Below are 15,334 nucleotides of genomic sequence, written 5' to 3'. Positions count from 1 at the left end.
TTATATTTTCAATTCGAATAAAAATATTTTTATGCATTATTATTTTAATTAATTATTATTTACAAGTAACTGGGTTTTTTTAAGGGGGAGACTCAGTCTCAAAGTCTCCCCTGACGAGCCGCCCCTGGCTTCTAGTTGTAGTGAACCGGTATTGGTGAAGATGGTTCAGCACGATTAACGACGAAGTCCACTTTGTCGTATGTGTAAGAAGTTTGAATTTAAAGTTATTTATTCACTGATATAAATAAAAAGCAAGCTCGATGTATTGTTAAGTATAGAACAATGTCATCGGTCTATGCGTGAGTGAAGCTTAACTTTGTCTAATTCTTAATACTACCACAACAACCATTTTATATTAACTATTTGGGAGTAGTCCCCCAAAAATATACGTACGTGTCATGGTAAACAGGAAATTCGACTATACGTTTCTATTTCATATTTTACTATAACCAATTATTTAAATACATATTTTTTAATCTTTAAAATATATATATATGTATAAACGATTATTAAAACTATGTTCGTAATCCAATTATTTAATATATTAATATTCATTATTCTAAATCTAACCAACTAATGTAATATGTCGGATTTCTACATAGTGTTTCTACTGAACTAGCTGTATGTCTAATTCTTAATACTACCACAACCGCTTTTATATTAAACTATTTGGGCGGCGTAGTCTCCAAAATATACGTACGTTTCTATTTCATGTTTACTATAACCAATTATTTAATTTTAATCTTACCTTGCTAAATTGTATATAACCTTTCAAATCTGACATTGAAATGTAGAAGTCAATTACATTCTTTTAGATACAAATCGCACTTGTTATTACATTCTATTTTTTCGAATATGAAAAGACGTACCTTTCAAATTTTATTCTAGTTAGTGTTTTAGCTGAACTGATTATTTTAGACTTAAGAGGAGGAGTAGAAGTGGTTACATATATAAGAGACTCATCGATACAGTATATTCAGTATACTTCAACAGATTTTACAATCTAGACTTTTTTTTTAATAAAATTAATTTAATTTTGAAAAAATGTCCTGCTACTCATTTAAAAGCGAGGACGAGGAGTCGGTTGTATTTTCCGAAGTAAGTAAAAAAAAACATTTTTATTTTTTATTTTTTTATCATAATATAATATATAATTATTTTAATTAAAAGACATTAAATATTTTATGAAAAATTGATTTTGTAAACCGTCATCAGCTTATCGTCTATTTTAATGATAGGATAATATTGCAACAACATCTCAAAAAAAAGGTACATCGAAAAGGTTAGCTGTAAAACCGGAGAAGAAACCGGTATCGAAAAAGACGAAAAAGGTGAGTTATATAAATTTATGACATACTACGAAAAAGTAAAAAAAAAAAAAAAATATAATTTAATTATTATTTTATAGAGCACTGCTATCTGTTATACAGACAAAATATTGGATTTAATAACAGATCCAACTATACCAACCGATGCAGAGAACACCTTGAATATAAAAAGGATGATTGTTCATTAACGGTTAAGACACCTGTAGACAATACGGCTGTAGATTACTGGACTATAGCACATTATAAATGTGCTAAAATTGCTAATGTTGCTCTGCAAGATAGTTATAATAATAATAATAATAATAATATATATATATATATTTAACTAAAGTGAAATATTTATAATAAAATTTAATTTAACCTAACCTAACTTTATTAGACGGAAGCATGCTGAATGCTCACTCAAAATATCTTTAACAGGACAGCATCTGGATGATTTAACTACAGCCAAAGAAATGGTGACGCTCATTCAATCTGTTTTTCACAAAAAGATGCGATATCCCGCCAAGAAGCTTCTCAGACACAGACCAAAAATAAACTTATAAAATGTATGTAATAGGATATGGTGTTGGATTAATTTTTTTTAATAAAAAAAAATTTTTATATTTATATTTATTTTTTCTTAAGATAAAAAAACAAAAATAATAATTAATTTATAGGTTAAAATAAAAAAAATTAAAATTACAAAAGAAATAAAAATAAAAATATTGAAAGTTAGTATATAAGTGGTATTAATTTTCCATTTTTTTTTTTAACACAGAACAATAAATTAAAATAATTAAGAAACTTTTTTTTTATTACAATCACTAAATCTTGTAATATCATGTTCGACAATGAATTAAAATGAAATTGTAATAACTCGTACATAAATGAACAATCTTCACTTTGTATATTACTGTAGCTGAAATCATAATTTTGAATATATTGATTTGTAAATTCATTTCGTTGACAAGATGATGGTAACCCATTTACGTCAGACTTTATTAACGTATAAGCTGTATCAAACGTTTTTTGGTATGATTCCAATTTTTTCTGTTTTTCGACAATATACAAGTCAATACAATGTTGTAATTGTATTAAACGATGAAGATCAATATGAGATAATGTTATATAATTATCATTAGAATATAAAACTATAGTTGATTGGTTTACATTAACAGAGTAGAAAAAATTATCAGCTATCTTAACACGTTTACAACGAGTATGCAAATTTTCGATAATTGTATTAAAATTGTTTTCGCACATTAACTTACACCACTGATCAAGATCTAAAGTTACAACTTTTTTAGTTAATTTACATTCTAATAATATAATAATTGAAATTTGCTAATTAACTAGAAGTCCAACGGTTACACTTTTCTTACTAAAAGACGAATATCGAGAACAGATTTTGATACAACGATTGATGGATTCATATTGATAAAATAAAAAAAAACAGTAAACAGTATTTTTTTCTAGAAATATGAATATGATCACTAGACAGCTTAGCTCAAACTAACAAGTTTTGTTTATCCATACATGTTATATACTAAACAAATGTAAGGTTAAAAAAGAAAAAAAGAAAAAAAAATGTGAACGTATAGTGTCTAGTTGGATAAACAGTAGAGTTATTATACTTACCTACCTAATTCGATAGAACCTGAAACATTTTTTAAAAATCGTTAACATATTAAATTTAAATTAGACGCGTTATCCCACTAGGCTGTACGTTCACGAGGTATTAAATAAGTTATTAACACATTTAAGTTTATTAAATTCAGATTTTTTTTTTTTATTGAAATATAGAAGTTAAATGAACTAAACAACAGTATCATATGACCTTGATCCACAATCACAATCACAAATATCGATAATCTTACCATATTTTTTTACTACATTTTCAACAAACTGATTTCCTTTTGATAATAATACAAAAACACATTTCGGATTCCATCTTGAATGTTCAATCCATGGATTATCTTCTTTTCCCAACGATGCAATATAATACCGCAGCAAAAACATTCAACAATATCTTTTTTCCCTGAATATATAAAACCGCTTTCAGCTAATGAGTATTTATCTTGAGATGAAGTCAACGGAAATAAATTGAATGTTTTCAATCTTGATATAAATGTAGTGAATTCTGGATATGTAGGATATGCATTGTTTCGTACTAACGAAACAAGTGAACAAAAACTGTTGTTAATTTGTTGAAAATTCATTTTTATAAAAAAAAAATAAAAAAAACTTAAATGAATTAAACTTGATTAAAACTAACAGAACCTGATTGAACGATGGTTGAATATTAACTGAACTGTCTGAACTGAAATGAATTCAATAAAACGACTTTTATCTATAATTTATTAAAAAAAATGAAATTACAGTGTAACCTGAATGTTTAACTTACAAGGGAAAGAAATAGTGTTGAAGTGTGTATACACTGTTTAAACTTTATGTGTAACAGGGGAAAAAATAATTGGTTAAAGGCGGAAGCTATACCTTAAATTTTAAAAATCTCCGCAGTCAAAAGTACGCAGAACATACATTATGGTTTTTGGGAATCAGTGTTTTTTGCTGGTACAGCGGAGAAAAAAAAAGTTTGAGGGGAAAAATCCTCCTTAAAATTTTACAATCTCCGCAGTCAAAAGTGCGCAGAACATACATTATGGTTTTTGAAAATCAGTGTTTTTTTACTGGTACAGCGGAAAAAAAAAAGGTTTGAGGGGGAAAATCCACCTAAAAATTTTAAAATCACCGCAGTCTGGTAGAGCGGAGAAAAAAAAAGTTTGAGGGGAAAAATCCCCCTTAAAAATTTGCAATCTCCGCAGTCAAAAGTGCGCAGAACATACAAATGTATACTACTCCGCTTAGTAGATAAAATTTCATACTCTCTAGAAAAAATCAAATATGTACTGCTGCATTTCTAGACATGGCTCAGGCCTTTGATAAAGCGTGGCACCAAGGCCTCCTTTTCAAACTGAAATCCATCTTCCCACCTTACTATTACCTATTATTCAAGTCATACCTTGAAGACAGACACTTTGTTGTGCGCTCTGGTTCAGCCTTATCTGAAATAAATCCCATCCATGCTGGAGTTCCCCAAGGTGCCGTAGCAGCCCCATTTTTATTTAATCTATACATTTCCGATCAACCCACAACTAACCATACGATCACAGGTGACTTTGCCGACGATAAAGCTATTATGGCGCTTAACTCAGAACCAGAAATAGCGTCCAACCTCGTTCAAATCCACTTAAATCTACTCCAAACCTGGTATAAAGATTGGGGAATCAAGATAAACGAGTCAAAATCCGCCCACTGCACTTTCACTTTAAGATTAAGGAACTGCCCTACCATAACCCTTAATAACCTACCCATCCCACCCACACAAAATGTCCGATATCTCGGCCTCCACTTGGACCGTCGACGGACCTGGGCCCACCACATCCACACCAAACGTATCGCACTGAATAACCGATCCCGTCAACTACGTCTCCTTCTAACATCTAAACACATCAATCTGAGCAACAAAATACTTCTATATAAACTACTACTAAAACCCATATGGTCATATGGTATACAACTTTGGGGTTCGGCCAAACCATCAAATATAAAGAAAATTCAAACATTTCAATCTAAATGCCTTCGACAAATTACCAAAGCACCCTTCTATGTCTCAAACGATACACTCCATAATGACCTATCTATTCCAACAGTACAACATGTAGCCAAAACTCTGTATAAACGATTCCATTCAAATCTCTTCAACCACCGCAATCCTCTAATTTCAAACTTATCTACTCTCAGCATCCCAGGTGACCCTGGAAGACGTTTAAAACGCAAATGGTGTCGGGACCTCCTGACTGAATAAAACCCATTCACAATTTTAAGAAGTTCCATCGCTGGATGGATTCTTCGCTCAAGTCATCAGTCCCTTTTATTTTATTTTATTTTATTCTTATTATATCAACACTTATGCTCATTGTAAAAATAATATATTTACAGATTGTATAATAAAACAAATTAAAAACAAAAAAAAAAAAAAAATATTATAACATAAGATAATCTGATAATATAGTATGTATAATCTTTTCTATTTGATACTATCTTGGGAATTTTGCGATTTTTTTATGGTTTTCGAGATCGGGTACCTATATGTGCTTCATAACCATATATGTCCTTCATCACAACTTAAAAAATTTTACAATCAAAGAGAAAAATGGTGTTGAAAATGCTTAAAAAATCACCTTGTATAAGCACATAAATATAAATATGAACGAACTAGGAAAGTACTAATTGCATATGTATACATTATACATTGTAGGTACATGAAAAAGTAATTTTTGTGATTATAATTTATATTTAATAGTATTTATACATTATATTGTATTATATTTTTAAGTAGGTACCTATTACGAATTATTTTCAGTTGTGTTAAAAGCTATTTTCAATCATCCAGAAATTCTATATTGGTAAAAAAACGTCCTAATTAATATTTTTATGTATGTATGAGATGAAAGTCTATGAATGTGTACCTAAATTTAAATAAAATCGAAGGAACGATGTAACTTTAAATTATTTTTTTTTCAGTACCTATTCTATTTAAAATTGAAGTAAGTTAAATGGACATTTTTTTATAACAGTTTGTTTATAAAAAATATCGTTATAAATTATAATGAATCATAGTATTTATACACAATATTAAACTTAAAAGCAAAGAAGGTATCGTTAAAATCATGATTACATTAAATGCATTATTTTATTAACGTTTAATTTCTAAATAATTATAAAATAGTAAAATATTATGAAATTTTGAAATTACTTCTCAGAGTAGGTACCTAAATGCAACTTTGAATTTCGAATCCGAGCTCCGTAATCGTCGGTCACTAGACTTAAATTATTTCTACTGGCTACTACGCGCATTTTAATTTGAGTCGACTTAATAATTTATCAATTTTTTTAAGTAGTACCTACCTATTTTTGTTATTTTTTTATTATAAATTAATATTTTACATTTACAGGAAAAAAATTGATGAATGTATTAAATAGCAGTTTTAAAAAAAAATACATTTATCATTGAATAGTTTTGTAAGCATTTAGTATTTTTAAAATGGCATATATATTCTACATAATATTAATTCTTATATTATACTAAATAATAATTATTTATAAAATATAAATACATACCATAAATGTACGATGAATCAATTCTCTTTTGGATATCCAAAACAATTTAAATCTTCGTTCACTGAGCACATATTACATTGTAGATACACATTCAGACACGGTTAAAAACATAATGATAAATTATAAATATGTACAAATATTACTTGCATCCCCAATCTCCTTCTTAAAAAAATTTAACTGTTATGTGAACATTTATTACGATAATGAGTAGTTGTGAGGTTTCGCACACACAACCCGACAGCGGTACGCGGAATAGAAAATAATGACCATAATATTCTAATGTAATCTTTAAAAAAGACAGTTTATAAGTGAAGACCTAAAAATGTAGGTGATTGTAAATGTTTAAATGATAGCTGAATTATAACCAATATAATTTTTACTAAAATAAAAGGAAAACAATCAAAGGTACTTAGTTGTTTTAATTTACACCACCACCTTGTATATATAATAATAATATTATAATAAAAATCCTTAAAATTATACACCTTTGGTATTTTAGCAGGTTACTGTATGTCTGTATGTGAATAATATGGGAAGCCTTTATTATGTATAGCCGTATAGATAAAATGATTGTTTTTTTACAATTTTTACCCAATTATACATTTGTAATGCTCGTATCACCAGTACCTGTATTATAAAAATATATTTACTCAATAGGAAATTATTACAATTTACCAACGCTTAAATATTATTACTCCATAAACTCTTATCTAACAACTAAAAATAAATAAATAATTTCTTTTAATATAATATGGGGGATAATAAAAATAATATCTGCAAAAACTGTCAAGCATGTAATTTTATACTGTCGAAATTATGCAGACACTAGAACCTCACTAAACAACCCTGAGCACCTGTATAAAGCACATATAGGTACCCGATCTCGAAAACCATAAAAAAATCGCAAAATTCCCAAGATAGTATCAAATAGAAAAGATTATACATACTATATTATCAGATTATCTTATGTTATAATATAATAGTATAATATACGATATAACTAATACATTTAAAAGTACAAAAATAATTGTATTTACTGAAATAAAATCACATTGTAAAATACTTAATTATATTGGTGGGTGCCAGAATAATCGATAGACAGTAGGTATTCATTTCAGTGGCTAATAACTTACTAAAAACTTACTATTGATGTTGATTGAAAAACCAATAATATTGTAAAACAACGAGTTGTGATTTGTAATTTATGATTCAGAATAAAATAAAAGTACATACCTACCTGCAGAAGTGCAGACCTGGAGAAAAGTATTAGGTACCTACGTCTTAATAAATCGACATTTGTTGATAAATACCTATGCAAAATGTAGTCAATTTAAATTTGGGAAAAGGAACCGCTTTATATAATACTAACAGGAGCGGACTGGGATCCATTTATCACAATATTAGTAAAAAAAAAAATCAGCCCTATACTATTACAACCTATACTCTTTGAACTTTATTTTTGACTTTCGGTCAGACACTCATCAATTGTCATAATAAACAGTTAAAAAATGTTTTTAAAATTAAAATTTATAATTTATTAGAGATAATTTTAATTCATAACTATTTGTTATTTATCGTAACATCGTATACTGTTAAACCATGAATCATAGATAAAATCTTGAGTATAAAATGTAGTAGACAGATGTAAAATTTTCACAAGGCTGGGCAAGTTAATAATATTTTATAACTAGGTTAAGTTAAGTTAAATTAAAATCTAAATAAAATAAATAATATAAAGTTAATTCAAAATTGTTCATAAATTTAACTACGTTAAAAGTTAACCAAAAGTTAATATTAATTTTTTAACTCAAGTTAAGCTAATAAAAAAATAATAATCATATTAATATAGTTAAAATTGTTTGAATTACAAAATTATGTTAAATCTGAAATTGTATACCGTGTGTAAGCATGTATTAAAAATTTTCAAAATTGTAATAATTATTGCTCAAAAACGCCAAAACGGATAAAAATACCAATAAATTGCAAAATGAAAGTTCAGTTTTTTTATAGTTAAAAACGTATATTTGAGAATTGATTTTTATAATTACGAGTAGGTACGTAAATCGTAAAAATCAAACACTTACAATTAATCTATTTGAACCTACAATATAATATATAAGTAATATATTACCTGAGTATAATAAATAGGTATTTAAAGTTTTGTTGAGCGATGTGGTGTTGGTCTACTACCAATGTGTTATAAATAGAGGAGGTCCTAATACGACATCGGCCCACTGTGCAATTGCAGAATAGCACAGTGGCCAAGTCCACCCCTAAATACAAAGTATTATAAAATAATAGTGTAGCTTAAGACTGATATTTAATCTGCACAAATTATCCCGCATTTATTGATATTATAATAAAATAATTTATGTTTTAAGATTATTTACATAAAACGATAGGTATGAGTGTATAACGTAAAATATATGTAATATTGTTTATTCTAATTATGCTGTTACTGGTTAGTGCTTACTAAATATGAACAGTGAAGTTTTGTATTTTGTGTACAATATGTACATTATAGTTCATTGTGGCTTGTACGTAAGTATATTAAGGTAACTACTTACCTTATATTTAGGTTACTACATAAGTTTTAAATACTATGATATTCATTAATATATTATGAAGGGTACGAAAATAAATACAAATCGAACCTATCAAAGTGAAAAGGACATAGATACCTAGCACCTAGTTTAGCACCTATCCCTAGGCGTTTTGCTAAACTTGAAAGTCTATTTTGAGTAAATTTGAATCGCATATTACATTGGTTATCTTTTTACACTGTTTTCGTTTTGATTTATCAGTTAGAGTTACAGATTTTTTGGCTTAAGTAAGGCATTCTTTGGTTAATTTTCAGTTTTTATAGTTAAAAACGTATTTTTGAGAATAGATTTTTACAATTACGAGTACGTAAATCGTAAAAATCAAACACCTACAATTAATCTATTTGCCTAAAAACTATGAGGAATAACTAATGAACACCAATGGATCATTTTTACCTACTAATCAAAATCAATTTCGGATACAACTTTGGGGGTTGTAATCGTTTTAAGATTTTCAGAGCATGTCTTTACAACCCCCTAATTAAGTTTAAGGATAACTCCGAAAATAATATAGCAGTAACGTCGAAAAAATGGTACAGAATATCAGAAGCGAATTACTAAAGAATGGCTCATCTGGAGTTCCAAAATTTTGAGTTGGGGTTGAGTTATGGTTCTATTATATCACCCCCACTAATGATCCCTTGTAGTTAATTAAGAACTGCAGCACAAACGATGAAACTCGAGCACAATCCAGCACAAACGTAGCACAAACGAATGGCATAATTTGAATTCAAAAATTCGGATGTGGGGGTGCAGTCGTTTCGCTGGCACCCCCAATCGCTATCCCTTATAACTCCTGAAGGGTCGCAGCACAAACGATAAAACTCGAGCACAATCCAGCACAAACGTAGCACAAATGAAAGCCCTTGGTTTAAACCCATAATTTGGAAGTGGGGGTGCAGTCGTTTCGCTGGCACCCCCAATTGCTATCCCTTATAATTCCTGAAGGGTCGCAGCACAAACGATGGAACTCGAGCACAATCCAGCACAAACGTAGTACAAATGAAAGCCCTTGGTTTGAACCCACAATTCGGAGGTGGGGGTGCCAGGGAAATGTATCTTAAAAATTCCCGTTTTTCCGTAATTTTTTTTTGTTTTTCTCGATTTTTTTGAAAACTGTTGGAAAATGTTAACTTTTTACCTGTATAATGCACCAAGGATATTCACTTTTACATCGGAAACCACCCCCATAGTTTGAAATTGGAGCATTATTTCGACTAGTTATGCTGTACACAGACACAAAAACAAAGAAAAAAAAACACACATCATTGTAAAATCAACACATTCATCACTTCGTTCAGAATCTAAAAAATATTCACTGTTCCAAAATTAATGTTAAAAAAATTGTTTATCATTGGCTATTTTCTCAATTAGCCTAACTCTCTCCAATTCTTTGCTATATTTTGTATTTTATATTTTATGTTATTTTATTTTATTTTTTTTTGTATTCTATATTTAATATGTTATATGTAATATTTAATATCATCTCTCATTCTTACAATTTTTCTATTGTTAAAAATATTTATTTATTTGTATTAATCTTTTTTTATTTTTTTTTCTCATTACTTCTATTGTTCATTCATCACTTACCGTGCTATTCATATTATAATTTAATGTGTATACTTCTTAATTAATTAAATATTATTACTCTCTATCTCTAACACAAGCTAAAAGCTTAAATGAGATAGATAACCATGTAACCTAAAGTAATATTTTTGTGTCCTATGTAATTTCTGATGGTTTTTGAATAAAAGAAAAAAAAAAAAAAAAAAAACAGGAAATTTATCATTTGCAAATATTGGGGAACTTAGATTACAAATGGCACCTATAATCGTAATAATATCATAAGCTAAGTAATTGTGTGACCACATATATTTATTTTGTAGTATTTTATATACTTTGAGTCTCTGATTAATTCTTTCGATATGAACATGGGCACTAGCAATGTCTTTCTTCAGTAATGCTTCAGATTTAGAAAATTGAATTTTATTTTTAAGGAATGGTGGTCGCATTATTTGTATATTTTTTGATGTACATAAATCATCAATTAAAAAACCTTTATCCACCATTATTATTATTATTAACTATTATTATTATTATTATTAACTTTTATTTACTATTATTTCATCAGAACTATTCATTTTTTAGACCAATCCACTTTCTTTAAATAAACTTTTATCTGAAGCTCTACCGCCATATGGTTGACTTATATAAGTAATAAGCCCACCTGGTGATACTGCAATCAAAAATTTGAGAGTAAAAGTAGATTTGTAATTACTGTAAAGTTTGATACGACATGCTAAACACTTAGGTTTTTGGATTGGAATTTCAGTGCAGTCTAATACTACTCTTGTATTTGGAAACTTTTTGAAGCAATATGGCATACTACCAATAATATCTTCTTTAAAAGGCCAATAAATGGAACAACCTAAAAATTTTGATAAAGGCGGAATAAGTGTTATATATGTGAGACGACAAGATTCAGCAGTGATATTTTTAAAGAGAATAGATAAAACCACAAATAATAAATCTTGCTTTAACTTTAAAAAAACCATAATTATTCTCTCTTTGTAATTTAAATGATGAATTCTTTTATGAGAAAATTCTGATCTATACATTTCAATTATTTTGTCTAAAAGCTGAAATGAAGGTATTCCAGTCATTGTACTTAATTTTTTAGGTGAATCTATTAATGAAACAAATGGAATTTCAATATCTGCACTAATAACTTGAGTTGCTGAATCCACAAATTCTCTATTACTATTGACTTCTTTGTATAATTGACTTACAACATTCATCACACTGCTGTCACCATTGTCAGAATTATAGTTTTCAAATTCTGGTTCATCGTGATCTCGTCTTACAGGACTGTCAAAATTTAAAGATGTATTGCACTAAAACATATTAGTAAGAAAATGATAATTTATAGGTATACTGATGTTACTGACAAAATAAAGATTATTATTATTATTATCATAGATAAACCTCTTGTGCTTTTTGTTCAGAAATAATGTCAATTATTTTTCTTTTCTTAGGACTTGATCTTTTTTTTTTTGGAGATATATGATGAATACTTGGTGGTGGTAATTTTTGTGTTGGATTACAGTCATTTTCAAACGTATTTTTTTATTCATAGCACCTTAAAAAATCTGTAGAGTATTTATTCAAAAAAAAAATATATATGTATAATAGATCAATATTATGCACTTACTTTGACAAAAAAAAAATCATTCTCATCAAAGTGATTTGAGCAAACTCTGAGGTTCTTTCTTTTAAAAGTTTCCTTTACCATACGTAGATTAATAGCCTACATCCGTCTTCTATTAACTAGATCTTTCTCTCCAAATTTATTCAACCATAAGACCTTAGGTTCATTTTCTTTTGGAAAATGATGAAAGCTGATAGTTGAAGAAGTTGAATAAAGCGATTTACAGCCAAAAACTGAACAATTTACATGACTTTTCTTTTTGTCAGACATCGTGTTATTAAGAAAAACACTTAAATTAAGATATTATTTAACTCGTTTACCTTCAGTTCAGCAGAAAATGTCATTTAATTTAACTTAAAAATATCTCAGTACTTATAATAGGTATTGTGGTATTTATAGGATTATTGTTTATCCTACTACGGATGGTTGTAATATTTTCCACCAGAGTGAGTATTGTTATCTTGTTACCCCAATAACATACGATCCGCGACGGCGGAATCGACACTGACAACTGCTTCGTAGACGATGGTCAACGACCTTGCGACGGTGAATCCCTGTATCTGGCGGCCGTACAGAACGGGCCTCCTTAGAGGGACACGACGGGGGTAGTGGGGTTTCTTCGGAATATCCCATTCCTTATCGGCGAAAGATTATAATGTTCGATAAAAAAATAATAAAAATAATAATTGGTCGCCGCCAGAGTCGGTACCGAACAAGTGTGTAACCTACTATTCCTATAGTTCATACTAGGTAATTAGTAGGTATACACTATACAGTAATATATTTTTATATTTTGTTACTTACGAGATTCCATTTTTTTCCCATTATGCCTGTACATAAAACAATTTAAGAACATGATTATATAATATATAATACATATATTATATTATAATTAAATCGGAAAAAACTCGAGAAATTTACACTTAACAATTTGCAGTACCAATAATGATGCGAACCGATTGAATCGTATGACGCTTATACGGCTATGTTTATTAACGAGCGGATAATATATTTGTGGTTGTATCTATTTTTATAATAAGAGTATAATATTAATAAGACTACACTGTATAATTTTCCAAAGTTAGCCCGATTCTTCGAACTTCAAATTACTAATTAGAACGTCTGGACGTGTTACATAATAATCAACTCTACCTATAGTCTATACCTACCATTATTCAATATATAAATTTAATAATCAGCGTTTGTTGATAATATGTTGGCTTATATAGTTATATTTACGGTTTTTAATATTTTGGTATTTGGTTTTTGCTCTGATGTTACTTTTTATTTTAACACTGGTCATTTATTATATCATCGTTTTTTAGTTTTCCGTCTTATAAAATATGTAGAACATAAATGATAATAATTATAATTAAATATTATTGACTATTGTTGTCGTACGACGTACACGGTACACCGTGGTGCTGGAGTGACGAGTTTTTCAAAAGATATTTTATTAGATGATTTTCTTTATCCATAGGATCAATCAGCCCGCGCCGGGGCCGTATTTAGGGGGGAACTACAGGCAGTGGCGGACTGGCAAGGGATGCCGGGATGCGATTGCATCCCGGGCCCTAACTTAGCCGGGCCCCATGACCCCCATGTACACTTAAAAAAATAATTTAAATAAAATGCTTTTAAGAATTATTTGTCACTTTGTCAGTGTAACGGGTCTAAAAAAACGTTATTAATAATTATCATTATTTTTACTATTACTGTTGATTACAAATACTATGTATAGATCACTGCTATAGTACCATCATTGATTTTAAAATATACATAATATATTAATATTTAATATAAGTATATTTTAAAATCAATGGTACCATGAACAATGTGTTGCGCTGTCTCGATATGGAGCGATAAGGAATTCGGTCTATAATAAAACGAAAATGAATAAACTTAGTTTTATTTTTGGATTTCTCTCTGAACAATAACGAAATAATAATATCATGTAAATATAACACTATAGACTATCGTGTTTTATTCATTACTATAGTTGCTGTTTGATTATTTTTATTTTGTGTAAAACTAGAACGTACGTAACACATACGTCTTAGTCTTCGTCGTCGTCTTACACATTTCATATGTTTTATTGAATAGTGAACCATTAAACTAGTGCAACTGGAATCCTGATTCAAAAAGGTAAATTAATTTAATATCTTTATGACTATTTACTCGTATAAAAAATGAAGCACGATTTAAAATTTATAATTTCTTTATTTTGATAATAGTAAAACTTAAGAATAAGAAGTTTAAAAAATAATAATAGTGTTTTCAATTTTGTATGTGATAGATATTATTAATTAATTCCTTTCCTTTATTATTTATGTTGTATATTTGGTTATTTTTACTGCACATTTTTAATGTATAGGTATTTTATAATTTTTAAGGTCATATTATTATATAGCATACTTTACAATTTTAGTGTATCTAGTGTATTTAAAGCATTATCCTTTTATAAAATCTTCGCTATCAGTGGTGTAAATTGTTCTCAATTTTTAATGGTGCAGAGAAATATTTAATTTTTTAACCCACTAATACTAAATTCGTTTGAAAATCTCCACCCAATAAAAATTTAATTTTAATGTTAGATTTATTAATAAATATTAAATTATTTTAGTAGAGAAATTTTTATTATTATATAATAACATTAATAAAAAAAATTACAAATATTTTTTTATTTTTAACCGAGTCGACATCTTCTTTTAAAACATATTGCATCATTCATTAATTACTACCTAATACAGTGTTCCCAGAATTATCAACAAGACAATCGCCGAGTTGTTATCACAAAAACGCCACCTACCGCCAAAATGTATTCCAACAAAATGTCGCCATCTATCACCAAAAATAATTAACATATATTATATTATTATTATATTATTCGTATCTTATTGGTGGAATAAGGTCATTTTTTGATTTTTCTTAAGAACATTGAACAGATGACTATGGTAAAATTTATTATAATTTACTTCCACGTTTTTACTGGGTAGGCGACAAAATGTTATAATTGTGAATATTATTCA

The 15,334-nt window shown here is 28.3% G+C and overlaps 1 pseudogene; it reads right to left on the bottom strand.

The window, feature by feature from the left end:
- Window positions 1–3,125: 3,125 nt before the first annotated feature.
- LOC126550672 (death-associated inhibitor of apoptosis 1-like) lies at window positions 3,126–3,674 on the bottom strand (annotated as a pseudogene).
- Window positions 3,675–15,334: the final 11,660 nt, after the last annotated feature.

The sequence above is a fragment of the Aphis gossypii genome, chromosome 3 (genome assembly GCF_020184175.1).
Source record: "Aphis gossypii isolate Hap1 chromosome 3, ASM2018417v2, whole genome shotgun sequence".
NCBI lineage: Eukaryota > Metazoa > Arthropoda > Insecta > Hemiptera > Aphididae > Aphis > Aphis gossypii.
This window is presented reverse-complemented; position numbering and strand designations above follow the sequence as displayed.